Source organism: Gekko japonicus, unplaced genomic scaffold, assembly GCF_001447785.1.
Source record: "Gekko japonicus isolate JY-2015 unplaced genomic scaffold, Gekko_japonicus_V1.1 scaffold340, whole genome shotgun sequence".
In the NCBI taxonomy this organism is placed as follows: Eukaryota; Metazoa; Chordata; class Lepidosauria; order Squamata; family Gekkonidae; genus Gekko; species Gekko japonicus.
Genome location: NW_015161961.1, coordinates 1102809 through 1120927, shown reverse-complemented (window position 1 = coordinate 1120927; position 18119 = coordinate 1102809).

Below are 18119 nucleotides of genomic sequence, written 5' to 3'. Positions count from 1 at the left end.
GTGTGGGCCCTGAATTTGCTGCATTCTCTTCCTGCCAGGATGAGCTGTCTGAGCACAAGGGTTTCCTGTTGTGGGGGAGCAGGGTGGTGGTGCCAGCACTGTTGCGCCAGCAAGTACCAGCCGCACTACACAAAACACACCTAGGAATTGTGTGGATAAAGGTGCTGGCCCGCAGCTACGTCTTGTGGCCAGGCATGGACAGTGAGATAGAGGACTGTGTAAAGTGCTGCCAGCCATGCCAAGAGTCCCGGCCGGATCCCCCCAGGGCCCCGGTGCGTCAGTAGGAGTCCTCCCACAAGCCATGGGTCTGGCTTCATCTCAACTTTGGAGGACCCTTCCAGGGACAGATCTTCTTCATTGTGGTAGACTCATATACCAGATGGCTTGAAGTGGTACCGGTCCCCTCCACCTCATCCCTGGCTGCCATTCATGCTCTCTTGTGGATCTTTAGCACCCATGGCATACCCGACACTGTCGTAATGGACAATGGGATGGCCTTCACCTCGGCCAAGTTCCAGGAGTGCATGGGCTACTATGCCATCCAGCACATCCGCTCAGCTCCCTTCCACCCCACAACCAATGGACAGGCAGAGTGGATGGTGAGGACAATGAAGGAGTCCCTCTGCTGGATCGTCCAAGGATACTGGGACCTCTGTCTAGTGGCCTTCCTCTTCAGCCACTGGACAACCCCGAATGCCACCACCAGCCACAGCCCTGTGGAACTCCTCATGGGCCGACGCCTCACAACCTGGCTAGACCCTCTACACCCAGACCGTGCTCCGGAATACAGTCCGGCTTGTGAGAGTCAAACAGTGGCCTGTTTCTTCCCCGGCAACCCTGTCTATGCCCAGAATTTCACCAGAGTCCCAGCATGGATTCCTGCCATGGTTATCAGAGTAACAGGGCCCCTCTCATATGAGGTGTCCACAGATGGCCAGCTGCTCTGGAGGCACATTGATCAGCTCCACCGCTGGCTCCTTCCAGCAGAACTGAGTTTGCCCACAACACTCCCAGAGAACAGCAAGGAGGAGCTGCCAAGCCCCCTGGAACCAGCAGCCGAGAGGGACCTGCCTACGGCCAGTGAGCAACCAATAGCCAGAGAGCAACCAATAGCCAGCGAGCAGGTGGAACGCTGTAGTCAGCCATCACAGGAAGCCCCGAGATATCACCTATGTCACCGCCACCCACCAGTTCCCCGGCGGGTCCATCCAACTTTGTTCCAGTGACCTCGGCCCTATCGTCAGAACCGCACCACTCGAACCATGAGGGACACAGGCCAGCCTACTTAAAGGACTTTGTCAGTTGAAGAGGCTTTGAACTTTGGGGGGAGGGGTGTTATGTATTGAGCCTGAACTATACTTGCAAAAAGACTTAGCTTTTGGATGCTTAACAATAGCTTGCTAGGATCCTAGAATCGACCAGTAGAGTGACAGGGATCCTAAAGTAACCCAGTTGGGAAACAATGTAGTGTAAATAGCCTATAGTTGGGAGCGGGGTGTGTTTTGGGTATGACCTTTTCCAGGCATAAATACCCGACTTCCACCAGGGGTTTCTCAGTCTTCTTTCTCCTGCTGAGCCTGCTGAATCACTAATAAATTATGAGTTGATCACTTGAATGCATCTGAACCCAGTATAAACATGAAATCATACTTGATGTTTTACACACACACAAACAAAGTTTGCCTCTATATACACAATAGCACAAGCATATCCAAGAGCAAAAGGAAACATTCTCCTAAGTATTTGTCACCAAAACTGACAAACTCATTTAACATAATTAGGGAAGCGCAGACATGAGATTCTGTAATATAATGGATTTTAATATTACATTAGATAGTCTAATGATAGTGACTGTATAAATATTAAAATGTTGACACTAGCAATTCTTACTTGAAGACTAGGAAATGCTTTTCCAATGATCTGTGACTTGTGGAAATGTGCACCTAGGGACATCAGAAAATAAGCTTGGTATATTTGGTGTACACTAGAGAACCATAGGTAAACCACTGGAGATGCTTCTTCCACAACCTCATAGAAGCATGTGACCATGGCACTTAGAAAACATTTTCCCCATTGCCTATAGCCTCTGTTGATACTGGATAAAAATGGTACAAAGGGGAAAGGACCAGTCTACCTTTACACCTTGGGTTTTGCACACCAAAAATCAATGAAAATCTTTAAAATTTGACTGTAACTCTTGTTACATCAAATCCCATGGAGCAGAGGGAGATTGGATTCCTACCGGGCAGATGATAGATGGAATCCAACACCCATAATCATAATATGATGTCCACAATGATATCAGTCCTTCACTGGAGAACACCCTTCCTGCCACTTATCTGCCTGGCCCTTTGTTAAGTTTTATGTGCCAGGTAAAAATATTTTGATTTATCCATGCATTGAGCATGTATGTGTGTATGTTAGAGTACTCAGGATTTCTGTTCTTTTTTTTTCTTTCCTTTTTCTGGTCTTACTGTTGTTGCTGCTTTCCCCCAATAGCTCACCTGGGGAAAGCACTCATATTACTACCAGGAGTGAGAGGGCTCTGAATCCTATTGGCAAAGTTGAAACAAGCAGCAGAACAGAGCATCAACTGTTTAAAGAAAATAGCTTGGTTTAGTAAAGAAGAAATAAACTCTGATAGAACAGGGGAGAGGGAGAGAGGCTTAACTGACTAACTGCTGTGAGGAACAAAGGGGGAGGGCTCAATCAGAGCAGGAAGTCTCCAAAGAGCCAATCAGGAGACAGGAAGGACATAATTTGAAATTGTGGGAAGTCCCTAATCTAGCTATGCTAACTAGTGGTCCTTCAGCTGTCCCCTGTAGGCTGGGCTTCTGATCTTCTTCAAGTACTTACACAATAGACCTTGTAAGGTAAAGGTAAAGGTTCCCTTGCTCGAAAGCCAGTCGAATCCGACTCTAGGGTTGTGGTGCTCATCTCTGTTTCAAAGCCGAAGAGCCAGCGCTGTCTAAAGACATTTCCATGGTCATGTGGCCAGCATGACTAAACACCAAGGCGCACGGAACACTGTTACCTTCCCACTGAAGTGATACCTATTTATCTACTTGCAATTTCTTGCTTTTGAACTGCTAGGTTGGCAGGAGCTGGAACTAGAGATGGGAGCTCACTCCGTCATGCAGCACACTCGGGTCTCAAACTGCTTAACTACTGACCTTCCACAGCCTGCAGTTCAGGGTCTTAACCACTTGAGCCACCGTATATTCCAACAAATCCCGCAAAGTGGGAAGCTGTGAATAAGACAAACCTCACCTTTTGATCAACAACAAACTGATCTGCAGCAAAATAGGAGGAGCCAGCAGGACTAGAATCCATACCTCACTTAATGGACCATAAAAAGGTAAAGGTAAAGGTTTCCCTTGCTCAAAAGTCAGTTGAATCCAACTCTTGGGGGCAGTGGTCATCTCCATTTCCAAGCCGAAGAGCCAGCACTGTCTGAAGACTTCTCCATGGTCATGTGGCTGGCATGACTAAATGCCGAGGCACACAGAATGCTGTTACCTTCCCACCAAAGTGGTACCTATTTATCTACTTGCAATTTCTTGCTTTCAAACTGCTAGTTTGGCAGGAGCTGGGGCCAGAGATGGGAGCTCACTCCGTCATGTGGCACTATGGTCTCTAACTGCCAAACTACAGACCTTCCAGTCTGCAGCTCAGCGCCTTAACCTTTGACCCACCGCATCCCTCTAACAACACACCCAGCAAGACGCACAAGAAAATGGGCACTTGGAATTGTCTGTTGGCTCTGGTATCAAAACCAGCCAACAGAACCCGTATGGAAAGACTGTGCTGTAGAACAGTACAGTACAGGGCAAGCTAGCCATATCTGTGATCCCTGGTTCAAATCTTTTCACAGCGTAGCTACCGAACAGTCCTGTAGATTGTCTCAGGCATTCCTGAGATCTTGTACCAGCAGGCCCAGCCATTGGAGATGGGCTGCTGATGTTGATTGGCTGCCCCCAGACTCCAATCATTTTACTTAGCACCTTCCCATGCAACTATCCCTATATTTCATCCATGAATTTGTTACCACCACCTACCAAAATCCTGCCCGTCAGTGTTTGTCATAATCCCTATTGACATTCATGTCTGCCAATCGGTTTTGATGGGGTACCAGCTCACTGCCACAATACTCATTTCTCTTGACCAACACATCCTGGCTTATTATTCATCATAACACAGTGAAAACATGGAAATGCCAGTCTAAATATAATTTTACATTACGCTGGAACTGTATGCATGTAGTTGTCACAGTGAGTTGAGTCAAGGTCAGAGAGACAACATGCACAGAAGAAAGCTTTAACCCCAAGTCGTCTCTTAATAATCAAGGGAGGCAGCTGTCTGGCCATTGGGGGTGGAGCTGACAACTCCAATAATAAACCTCACTGGCATTGCTTCAACAATTTTTATTGCGGGAGTTTCGTAAAAAAAGCTTTGCCAGAGCCGCAGGGAGCATATTTCTCTATCTTACCAATTTGTCTGTTATCAAAGGTGTGTCATGTTGCAATAAAGGGAAAATAATAGAGTGAAATCTTGAGAGTAATTTTTCCCTGGTGTGTGTTGCTTTTTTCAGAGTACTTCTAAAAGGTATTTTTATAGGCAGCAGGGAGATACAACAGAAAGCATTAGTGTATACATTATGGGATTTCTGTTTCTCTTTGCAATTGTAAGAATACCAGTGCTAGACTGGAAATTACTTACGTATTTACTATATTTATAGTCCACCTTTCTCAGACTCAGAGTGGATTACACAGAGTAAATTGATGTAATCAATAGGAGATCTAATAAGTATGAACATAAGAAGAGCCCTGTTGGATCAGACCAATGGTCCATATAGTCCAGCATCCTGTCTCACACAATGCCCAACCAGTTACTCTGGTGGGTCAACAACAGGGCATAGAGGTCAAGACGCTCCCCTGAAGTTGCCTCCTGGCTCTGGGATTCAGAGGTTGACTGCCTCTGAATGTGGAGGTTCCCTTCAGTCACTCTCCATGGCTAGTAGCCACTGATACACCTATCTTCCATTAAGCTATCTAATTTACTTTTAAAGCTGTTTATTCTGGTGACCACTACAACCTCTGGCAACATAACATACTAGGACTAGGGTTACAGAAACAAAGCATAGCGTATTAGACAATATGTGTTAAACAATGCAGAAAATATTGTTACATAAGTATAAAAACATAGCAATGAGAGCAGGATAATGCATAAAGCAAACAAATACATACGGCGCACACAGTGATATAGTCCACATTCCCTTTCCCTTTATAGGCATCTTCCTCAATCGTTGTTATAAGATTTTTTAATTTATTTAAAACACTTATCAGCTGCCTTTCTACTTATGGAACTCAAAGCACCTTACAATGTAGATAAGATACAAAACACAGAATACATTAAAAACATTAAAAACAAAATTTTAAATTGTAATTTAGGACAGCCAGTAGGGTTTCCAGGTCTTACCTGACTGCCGGTGTGTGTGTGTGTGGGGGGTCCCTCTCCATGCCCAGGACTTTTTGATGTCATCGCACAGAAGTGATATCATTGTGCAGGGCATGTTGTGGGGGGATGCTCCAGCATTTGAGAAAAACTATATGGTAACCATAGAGTTATTCTCAAATGCTAGAGTGTCCCCTGAGCGATGATGTCACTTCTGGGTGATGCCATTACACCAGGTATGTTGGTGTGGATGGGGCTCTTTGGGGGTGGGGCTCCCCCACCGACCACCTGGGCGGTGGCAGATTGGGGCCCCCAAAAGCGGATAAACCCCTGCCCCTGTCGGGGAATGGCAGTGCTAACAGCCAGTAAGTTAATCAAATACAATCCTAAATGAAACTGTCTTCAATTGCCTCCTAAAGATCAAAAGTGAGTATAGCCATATTACCGAAAGAAAGTTAGGCCCCTCGCCTAAAGAAAAGTCAACTAAAAGCTTGCAAAAAAAAAAAAATTAGAACGGTTTTTACTTCATGCCTGGAAGCCAAGCATAAGTATACGAAAAGGGAATTCCACAGACTGACAGCACAGAGAAGGCCCTATGCCATGTAGCCCACCTCTTCACTTCTGAAGGAGGAGGCAAACAGAGAAGATCTCTCCAGAAAACCCTGAGTTGGTAGGCCTTCTATGTAAGAAGCCTCACACCCTGGCCTCCAGGTTCCCATTGCTGCCCAGTGCAGCAGCGGAAGAAAAATGGGGTGAGGAGTGTCCATGCAAAGCCATAGAGATTTGGGAGAATGCTAGAGCATTGTTGCCATGTCACTTTTTGTTATGCACCTGGAAGTGGCTCTGTGCCATTGTCCCATGTTGTACAATGCCTACCCTACACCCAAAACCAAATAAATAAAGATTTATTTGGCAAGTAGGTTAGAAGTATTACACACACCCTTGTTAGTAAAGGACTGCAGTGTAGGTTTGCATTTACAGAGCCATTGGCAGCACCACATACACTCCCATTCCATTGTCAAAGAGTTCATGGAATGGCTGAGCTCAGTTGTGACACAGTAGAACAGAAGAGCATGGATCCTGCAGTGAAAATGGCAGCTGCTGTACCTGTGCTAGGTCTCAAGATGTACTCTTACATGGGCATAAGCAGATATCTGGCATAGACTTCAGTATATCAGGTCCCACGAACCATTGTCTCAGTATTATTAGACCACAAGCCAGAGGAAAGTAGCTCTCAGAACTCATGATTACCCCATATATGTAAATAAATAAATAACAGAAAGGGGGCTATGTTTTAAGGTACACAAGGGAATGGATCAAATATAATGCCTCTGGAAAACTGAGGTTGCTCTGTTGGTGTTATTGATCACAGCTAGTTGAGAGGCTTGCAGCCTACACAATGTTCCACAGCTGTATCCTGCATCTGGTTATCATGGGGATGGCTCACTGCCTTATGCATCACTGGGGGAGTAGCCATTTGCCCACTGACTACCCCTCTTTTTTGCCCTGGCACTCTTTTTATAATAGCATGTCCAAGATGGTGGAAGTCTATGTGGTACAGAGAACCACTACCAGCATCAAAACTTATAAAGCATTTATTTAAAAGTAAATGTTCACAAGCAAACCCTCAGCACAGCACCAGACTGAGCAAAAGATTCAAAAGACAGAGTAAAGTGAAATTCCTCTGTCCCTCCCTCTATGCATGCCCTATAATATGTTAAATATAAAGCAGGCTCCTTAGCTTAGAAAGTTACAGATGTTTTACAGAGTTCCCATTATCATGAAACCTTTCCTCATATGTGTGGGACAGCATGTGGCAATGGCTGCCTCCCACAAACCTCAGGTAAGAGTTCTGCCTGCCTTGATGGAATCAGCACAAATGAAGCCCCTTTCTCCCAGGAGTTTTATCATCTCTTTTTCTTCTCCCGCTGATCAGACCAGGTCAAAAGCTTTTCCTGAAATCTTTGGGAGATTTTTCCTGAAGTCTTTATAGCCTCTTAAGTCCTCCAAATCTGTGTTCCCTGCTAGAAATCACCTGTCTAGCTGGAGGGGTTTGCGTGTGTCACTTGACCATAGGGTTGCAATCCCCACAATGGGGGCGGGTTTTCCCCCAATTTTGGGGGGGTCCAATCCACCACTGGTCAGCTGGCTGGCAGGGGAAGCCTCACCCCCAAAGAACACCACTGTGCCCAATGTGCCCAGAGTGATGATATCACCTGGAGGTGATGTCATCATGCTGGGCACATTGTGTGGGGGTCACTCTAGCATTTCTCTAAAAACTCTATGGTGACCATAGTGTTTTTGACCAAATTCTAGAGTGTCCCCTGCACAAATGCACGGGATGATGACATCACTTCCAGGTGACATCATTGCAGCATGCATATAAAAAGATCCCAGGCAGCGGCATGGAGCCCCTGCTGGCAGCAGATAGGCACCTGAGAACCCTACTTGACCATCTCATTGTATTTGCCAGGCCTACTGTTTATATACTCTAAATACTTGGTGGGTGAAGCTGGCAAGCAATTGACTCGGCACACATGTGCGCGCACACCCACACACGGCCTGTACTCTGCCGAGAGAGAGAAAGACGTTTTCAAACTCAAGGTGAAGATTTTGCTCAGTTCAAACCTTCGAAGAGAAATGCATTTCCTAACACCTCCCCATATCTATGATCCACTATTGTATTATTAAGGACATTTGAGATAGAAGGATCATTGCCTTCAGCACTTGCTAAGCAGCCTGTGTGGCCCTTTCCCCTTCTGAACTACAGATGGGAGACAGTCATGATGCCAGTGAGAAGGGGAAGGCATAGGCGCTGTGCTCTCGCCTCTTTTCTGGCAGTGCAAATTATGCTCCTATTTATAGTCTTGAAACCAGAAGTGAGAATGTAGGAACCTCTCCTTGGTTAGTCCTCATGCAAGAGTCACAACACTCCTGTTAACACAGGATCACAACTTCAGCAGGTGTGCCCTTGGTCTTAGTGGTACATCCCAGGTGTTTTTTTTCCCTAGGGAGTGGCAGAGCATTATTCCTTTTCTGTGCGTTATAGTAAAGGCTTTTAAATTTCATACAGAAAGAAAGAAAGCCCACATTGCATGGGGGGGGGGGGGGGCACGCTGCCAGGGCGGCAAGATTTCTTTGATTCTTTTCCCCACAAAAGAGTTTTGAGTGGCACTTCAAATTGAGCTGCCTGTTATCAGATCCACTTTTGTTAATTGCAATTCTCATTTAATCTGAATGTCTGAGCATCTGCACACATGGTCAAAGGCAATTTGCTAATGCTTTGGTGTGTGTGTTGGTTTGTTTTCCCACATTTTGCAATTAAATTAGCACAAATCCAAGAGTGAGTCATGTAAACAACCATCACTGCTTTTGGGGTCTTTCATACTTTTATAAGGTACCTCTTGACAACCCCATATTTCCTTCTTGCTTCACATGCATATCTCATCTTTCTATTTACAATAAATAATCATGGTACTGTATAAAAAGTTGACACATCAAAACCAGTTAAGAACCATATATAAACAGCACCCCGACAACATTTAAAAGTATAGGCCAATTCATTGGGGGGGGGGGGACCTTTGGAACAGAACAGGGTTTAAGAGCCAGCATGATGTAGTGGTTAGAGTGTAAGACTAACATCTAGTGACCCAGGTTCGAATGCCACTCTGCCATGGAAGTTTCCTGGGTAACCTTCGGCCAGTCACGCGCTCTCAGCCTAAACTACCCCACAGGGTTGTTGTGAGGATAAAACAGAGGAGAAGAGAAAGATACAAGCCACTTTGGATCGCCATTAGAGGGGGAAAGGGGGAAATAAAGAAATGCTTCTTTAAGGCTTTCAGTGAAGAGGCTACATGCAGTGCAAAGGGGAGTAGATTCCATAAAAAAGCAATCCCCAGTGTGGCACACATGGGCATCGTGGCACCTACGGATGAGTTTCCTGGTGCCTATTTGCTTCTTCCCCAAATAATTCCTTCCCCAAAGTGAAGAGCCAATCCCAGGTTTCCTCCATCTGATCACTGCAGAATCATGGCACGGGGTTCCAAGGTGCCCTCAGGGAAATAGTTCCCAGGAGCGCTTAAGGAAGCAGTGGTACGTCCCCTCCTTAAAAAAACCATCTCTGGATGCCTGAGTCAGGGTGGACCAAAGGTAGGGATCCCACTCCCGACCTTCAATGGGGCTCTGCGTCGGAGGTTAGGAGTTTGGGAGTGCTCCTGGATGCCTCCTTGACAATGGAGGCCCAGGTAGCAGCCACTGCCAGGTCAGCCTTTTATCATCTTTGGCTGATTAGGCAGCTGGTTCCCTTCCTTAAATGCAACCAGTTGGCAACGGTGATCTATGTGATGGTCACCTCGAGGTTGGACTACTGTAACTGTTGTGTCTTGCCATTGACATGTAATGTAAAGCTTGAAACCTCAGCCGGATTAACAACACCATTGGCTGAAGCATGTACGGTAACCAATGAAATGTAAGAGTCTGTGCTGGAGGGAAGACTAATGATTGGACGTTATCCATGCATTGTGATTGGGGCTCTTTTTGTAGCAGGAACTCCTTTGCATATTAGGCGACACACCCCTAATGTAGCCAATCCTCCAAGAGTTTACAGAGCTCTTCTTACAGGGGCTACTGTAAACTCTTGGCGGACTGGCTACATTAGAGGTGTGTCGCCTAATATGCAAAGGAGTTCCTGCTACAAAAAGAGCCCTGCCAATCATTGGATGTTAACTGTGTAAGGGCGTGGCTACCCCAGCCCGGGAGAGTTTGAAAGGATCTGTGCTCCACTGTTGTTTTGTGGTGTGTCGTCTGTTGCTGTGTGATCTTTGGAAGTTCTCGTTCTCAAATAAGCTGATTCACTTGTTACTTACTTTGTTGTTGAGTTGCATACTTAACAGTAATGCTCTCTACATGAGGCTGCCCCTATCGCAAATTCGGAAACTACAGCTGGTGCAAAATGCTGCAGCCAGGCTGTTGATGGGCCTCCCAATACGGGAGCACATTCAGCCTGTGCTGAAGACATTGCACTGGCTACTGATAGCATACCGAATTCGCTTTAAGGTGCTGGCTCTTATCTTTAAAGCCCTTTATGGCCAGGGACCTACATACCTGAGGGACCGCCTTTCCCCACATGTTCCCCAGAGAGCACTGCGATCAGGGTCTCAACACTGACTCACCCTTCCCGGGCCAAAGGATGCCAGGCTAGCTACAACCAGGGCCAGGGCTTTCTCAGTGGCGGCTCCGCTCTGGTGGAATGAGCTCCCGGAGGAGATCAGAGCCCTGTGGGATCTTATGCAATTCTGCAGGGCCTGCAAGACGGAGCTGTTCCGCCAGGTGTTCAATTAGGAGCCACCCCTGGGGAGAATGCCCTGTCTCCTGAAATTCTTAAAGCAGCCTGAGCCACCCGTACAATATTAGATCGGGATCGACCACTAGGATGTCATGGAAGTCTGAGCGCCATCTCAGATGTAATTTTAAATTGTTATCTGTTTAATGGTCATTGGATTATTATTATTATTAGCACGTTTTAATGTTGTGATTGTTATAAGGTTTTGTGATTATTATACTATTTATTGTTGTTTTTATGTTGTTGTAAGCTGCCCTGAACCAGCCATGGCTGGGAGGGCGGGGTATAAATGTAATAAATAAATAAATAGAAACACAGTAGAAGGATGCTTGGCTTGCAACTTCCCCCTGCATTTCGTAACGGGCCTCACTACACTATGGCAGCCATTTTGTGGTGGTGCCTATTCCATGTTCTTAAAATTCTAAAAGGGACTACATGCTGAACAAGAGTGGGGACCCCTTCCATAGAATAAGGATGTCAACCAAGACTCCTCTCAGGTGGGTACCCACTGGCTCAATTTTTATGGCTGGGCATTTCTGCCATAGTGGTCCAGAGCACTTAAGGGCAATGTCTGTGCCAAGCAGCCAGTTTTTGCTTCTGGGAAATGTAGTTTAGTGACATGCTGTGAATTCTTTCTGCCGGAGATCACTGGCCTCCTTCAACAGAACTACCATTTATTTTCAACTACGGGACTCAAGAGGGCATACATAGGGCTTTACATGTTCTCTCATCTTGTTGCTGACCAGATCCACACCTGCTTAGCTTAGCAAGATCAGGTGCCTTCCAACCATATGCTACATCTATAGGTAACAGTACAATTCTATGCAGTTATTTCAGTCCAATCTCACTGATGTCAATTAGCTTAGATTGGAGTAACTTTGCATAAGATTGCATTGTGAGGTTCCTTGGCAGAGTGAGACCTACTTAAGTTCACAGCAAGGATACATGCTTGAGATATGTTTGTTGGCATCTGAAGGCCAAACTAAATATGGTGCTAGGAGATCCTGAACACATCTTCCTTGTAATGTTGAAAGCAAAATAGCAGCCAAGTGAGGTCCTGTTTCAGATCAAAGCTATGATGCTGCAGAAGAGGAGGCTCGATCCTTACAGCAAATGTCATGTTCTTTTTTCCCTTTTCTTTTTTAAAAATCTGGTTCTGTCCTCAGAGTCTGACACCTACTTGAGCGGCAGGTGAAAGATCACTGACATTGATTTGGAGGAACAATGTGGACAGCCAACCAAGACCAAGGTTACTGGAGGGTTTGTTTGTAACACTCTAGTCTTTTAAAAAAAAAAATCTAAGAGCTAATTATATTATAGTTTATACTCCACAAAAGGCTTCTGATTGGCAGCTTTTTCTACCTTGGCTTGCACGAGCCAAACTCTTTCATAAACCACACCAAATTCTACATTCTCAGGTGATTAAAGACACTAGAGACTGATGGATATAAAAGGGATAGGAGACTCAGTGGAGCCTGCTACCAAGATATTTTACAGCATTACCCGCGTATGCTATAATCACCCAGAAATGTAACACCTGTCACCTCCTGTTGCTGAAATGCTTTGCTGATTCCACTGAAATTTTGGAAAGTTTCTTCTCTCTCTCTCTCTCTCTCTTTCTGACATCTGTATCTTGCTGCATGGTAATTACCTGCTGATCCAAGTTGTTCATGAGACACTTTCTCTGTGCTCCCTCCCTTGCTATTTCCCCCCCTGAAAGTTATGCTAATTTTCCTCATCAGCATGATCCTGAATTGCCCTCAGGGCTTAGCTGGTGAAACTGCCTGGGTCTAATTAAGGGACATCTTGGAAGCTAAGCAGGGCCAGCCCTGGCTAGTATTTGGATGTGGGACACCACCAAGGAATAGTTGGGCCAAGATGTGGAGGCAGGCAATGGCAAACCACCTCTGAACATCTATGGCCTTGAAAACTCAACAAGGTCACCATAAATCAGCTGTGACTTGATGGCACTTCCCACCAACACCGATTAAGGGACATTTTCACAACAGCTGCCCATGCTATAGCTCACCACAGCAATGTGTAACTGGAAGGGTTGGGAACAAATGTGGTATCTTCTCTCACAATATATCCCTGAGCTGAATGCACTACTAAGCTAACTACACTGACTTCAGAGATTGTACTGGTCCCTTATTTGTCCCCATCAGCCCCATAAATGGGGGAGATACCAGAAACCCTTTGCATATGTGGGCTTCGGGGGTCAGGTCGGTGTGGTTTATAAGCTGTGTTTCCAAAATAAACAATATACAACACAGACTATGGTCATAACCCTACTTCCTCTGCATACAAAAGGAATCTACTGGAGGCCACTCTTCGTCTCCTGCCATACTGCTGTGGTACCATCATTACGGTCCACAAGTACCACTTCCCAGTCAAAGCATACACATTGTTGAGAGTCTCCTGCATTTCAAGCTGAAGAAGCACCCAGTAACCTGGTCCAGTCACAGGTTCCAGAACACAGAATAACTACTGCTTTTATTGTGTGAGTGTACGAATGCTTTACTACACAGGGTGCTTTCAAACACACACACCTTGTTTTCTCCCTGCTGTGCACCAAAGCAACCCGACCAAGTTATAAAATCATGTATTGTGGATATTCATCATCGGGAAATATATATGTGGCCACAAATCAAAATAGGCTAAGCCAAAATGTAATTTGTCATGGGCTCAAATGGTTTGTGTAAATGGAGGAAGAACTGTGAAGCATATTGTATACTGAGTTAGAAATTAATGCTTGCATGTAGAAGTAAAACTTCAGAGCAGAGACTTCAGAAGGCCATAAGTATGAATACATGAAGCCGTAAGTATGAATACATGAACAGAGTTAGACTATTGATTTATCCCAATATTATCTTCTGTAACTTCTATGGTTGTCTTCCATGAGCACTCCCAAGTCTCAGGCAGAGGGAGGTCTGTCCCAATACTTGTTACCTGACATCATTTAACTGCAGATGCCAGGGACTGAAAGAGACCTCCTACAGGCAAAGAAAGTGCTCTGCTGCTGAGCTATGTTGCACCTCCATGCAGACTATGGAGTCTACCACCCCACTGGAAAATGTCTGACGCCTTCTCAAGCCCAAGAATACTTCCTCCAAGTGAGGAGCCACTTAAATTGGAAGAAGTCTCTGGAGCCTGGAGGAACTTCCTTCAGCCTAAAGTGAGATACATGCCTATGTATTTGACTTTGCATCAACAGTATCAGGAATGGGGGGGGATTAAACATTCATAAGAATTCATATTCTGCCTAAGCACCTATTTCAGGAATTATGAAGTCGATCTAGCAGGCAATGCACGGTTTTTGACATGACACTGAAGATGAACATTGCTCTAAAAAGAATAATCAAGATGGGATTTTTGCTGCATTGACACTTGAAGATATATTTGGGGGCAGAGGGAGGCTTTCAGGTATACCCTAGTATTGCATCACTGAACAAGAATCAGTAGCCTGTACGTGTGACATATTAATGGACAAGACAAAATGTACAAAAGAAGAGAAGGACGGAGCACACTGGCCTTCCCTATGCTATATCGATTAAATTATTATATATTGGATTTGCTTTACTTGCACCACATCTTTCTCCCCAATGGAGACACAATATCACTTAAAACATTATGCTTCTCTACTCCATTTTTACCATAACAACAACCCTGCGAGGTAGGTTAGTCTGAAGCGACTGGCTCAAGGTCACCCAGCATACTCCCATGGCAGAGTGAGGATTCAAACCTAAATCTGACCCTACCCCACTCTGGCTACATACTCAGATATATATATAGGTACGCTCCACCTCCATGACTGAGAATGATGGGGAAAGAATGTACAACTTGAACAGGTATAGGTGCTGTGTCCACGTGTAGTGAATGCACATAGACAGTGCTTAGCGTGTTTGGTTTGGGGAGGAGGGCAAGGCCAATGTGCTTAGTCCCATTCTGTTATGTGTACATTGACCTCTCCATGAATATGCCACCTGAACAGGTTTAATACTGGTCACAGATCAAACTTTAATGAAATGCTAGAGAGAATCTGTTTTTTAGTGATGGCCAGGGACTTACCCAATCCAAAGGCAGCTTCTCAACTAAACAGCCCCAAATCTCAAACTATGAGAAACTTGAGTCCAAGGCTAAAGGCTAAACTTGAGTCCAAGGCCAAAGGTCACTAGATCTGTGACTGACAAATTGTCTGGTTTTGACTGACTGACTCCAGACTGGGCTTTTATTTTTTAAAAAATTCTCAGCTCTGTTCCTAAAGGACTGTCCATTATTACAATAATTTCCAAAGACCCTAGGAAAAAGATCAGCAGAGCTGGCCACATCCCTCTCATATGCAGATGGGATGCAGGGCTAGCTGTTGCTACATGGCCATGATGGCCACCTATCAGGGAAGCAAATGGCATTGTCAGACTTCCTTGGTGACAGATTGCGGTACCATGGAAACAAAGCAGATGGCAGACATCTACAGATGAAAGAGCTCCCTGTGTGGCTCAGCTGCCAGGCAGAGGCAGCTTCAGTGTGGCAGTCAGTTGGTGACAAGTGCCCTCTGGTCAACAAGGGTAACCCCTTCACTGGAGGTCTTCATGGAAAGACTGAACAAGCAAATACAAAGGGAAGGTTAGGTGCAGAGCAGCTCACTTGACTTAGGGCAATTAATAAAGACATGAAATCATAGCTTCAGAGTGAATGGGTTCATAGCTGCTCTCATTAAGACCCTGTCCTTAACTGTATGTTCAGAGCGATTGCAACATGCATCTTCAAATTGCCATATTTTAAGTCTGAACAATCTACTTAAGGGCAAGAGGGGGGTTGTTCTGCTCTATTTACATAGTAATTTCAAATTGTCATTGACTTGCAGCTGGCTTCTTGCAAAGGCTATCTTCCTGATCTAAATTAACTTGCCGAGGTACTGAGGGCTGCGAGGCACTCTGGGTTTCTTCAAGCAGTCCACTTTTTGTTGTTGTTGCAAACTTTGTGGGTCGCCTTTTATCTTAATTGCCAAGAATGTGGTGAAGGAATGTTCAATGGGAAAAAATATATTCCTTTGTAGCCTCTGAGATTAAAGTGACCAGAATAAAAGCAAAATGCTGAAATGTGGATTATATTCAAAAGTGTTTAGTAATATAGATCAAATGTAAGGCTGGTGGGTGAGAGTCGAAGGAGGGAGAGCCTGAAGTTCTGATAGAAGTCAAGAGAACATTAGCCCGTGCTTAATGTAAATTCTGAAAGATGTTCCATCGTTGCCCATAGAATATGGAAAATACATTTTTCATCAGTGTGTTGGTGGGTGATCTGGCTCTAGGGTTGACAACCTAAAGGTGAAACCTGGAGTTCTTCCAGAATGATAACTGATCTCTAGACTGATGCAGAGATAAGTTTCCCTGGTTGAAATGGAAGCTTGGGGGGTGGGCAGACCGTACGGCATCACCTCCCTGCTGAGCTTCTCTCTGTCATAATCGCTGAGATGTAAGGTGCTTTGAAGCTCACCAGGAGGTTTCTGGGACCCTGACAGACACTTGCTTTCCCAGGGAGGAGAGCTATAATATGCACCAAGGGGGTCCAAAAGAGCAGAAACGAGCCGTTTTGACCAGTTCTGAACCAGGACTTCTACATCCTTTGAGCTGTTGCTAGCAATGTGCCGGCAGACTGTGTAGAGGATGAGAAGAGACGTAAATGAAGAATTGAGCCATTTTGCCATCTGAGCATAGAGATTGGTGAGAAGGTGGTTAGTCAGATCTCAAGATCTGGAATCAGTGGTGAATCTGCTAGTCCTGGAGACTTTGTTTGATGCTCTGCCAAGGTCAATGTGAGAGAGGAGCTAAAAGGTTTCTAGGACATGCTTGATCAGCTAGAGAGGACAGAGAAAGCGGAGAGACTGAGTGAAGGGACCTGGGAAACTCCAAGAGTGCACAAAGGAGATTTGCACAGTCAGGCATGTTTCCAGTGTTCAAACCTCCCCTCACTCAGAGCCTGCCAGTTCCAATTTGAAATAAAGTGAAGTAAAGAGATTATTATGGCAGCACCACAAAAGCATGACACTGTTCCCTGGCTATATTCAGAAGAACAAATACTGCCCACAAGAGTACAGTCAGTACCAGGAGTCCCCAACATTGTTGAATCTGTGGGCACTTTTGGAATATGTAGGTTCATAGGAATCATCACAAAATGGCTGTTTTGGGGAGTGGGTGAAGCCAACCACAAAATGGCTGCCATAGGAGCTGGAGCCAATCACAAAATGTTGGGAGGTTCCAAGCCACCTGTCTCACTATGATGGCAGCAGCTGTATCCAAATGGGTGCTCCCTGCAGACCCAAAGGCTATGCCTCCAGGACCCTTTTGAAGCAGCCCCTGTTCCTATGAGGGGAAGGAAAGCTAGGGTTGGCCCTTTGCTTTGGAGAAAAGACATTGGCGGGGGCCCTGGGGCTGACAGGCACCACGGAGATCACTGCTCTATAGGCTAATATTTAATGGATGCAGAGTACCACTGAGAAGGATTGTTTTACTGAAGACCTGCAAGCAGGGATCGGATACGAACAGTAGTGAAGCAAAGGCTTCTCTTGTTTTAATATTTATTAGTAATTCCACCACACTTTGAATATACTCTAAAATAAATAACATGGTACCAGGCAGTTCTGCTCTATCCTGTTGGTAGATAGACTTGATGTTGCTATCTGGCATGTCTAGAAATGCTCCAGCACACTCTGAGGCATGGTGCATACTGCACAACCAATGGCCTCATTTGTTACATGCTGCATTGGAGGCCTAGGAGTGTGCACAGACAGTTGTTGCAAGGCCTACATACATCTGCACTGAAGCCCACAATCTGCATGTGCGTCAATGGTCAGTTTGGTGTAGTGGTTAAGTGCACAGACTCTAATCTGGGAGAACCAGGTTTGATTCCAAACGCCTTCAGATGCAGCTGCTGGTGTGACCTTGGGTCAGTCACAAGCTCTTTCAGAGCTGTTCTCTCATGAGCAGTTCTCAAAAGAGTTCTCTCAGCCCCGCCTACCTCACAGGGTGTCTGTTGTGGGGAGGGGAAGGGGAAGGAGTTTGTAAGCCACTCTTGAGACTCCGAGTGAAGGGCGGGGTATAACTCCAGTCCCATCCTCCTCCTCCTCCTCCCCTTCTTCTTCTCCTCCTCCTGCTCCACTGGAACAGCCCTGATTTTCAGTCCTGTTACAGGTCTATCCCTGGTACAAAGAAATCCTGCTTCTTCTCTAGGGGGCAAATATTTTGTCCTGTTTGTTCCTGGTCTGCACGCGTTCTTAGGCAGAATCCATGTTATCACTGCATTTGATTTTGAGACTGCTGGATGCCTA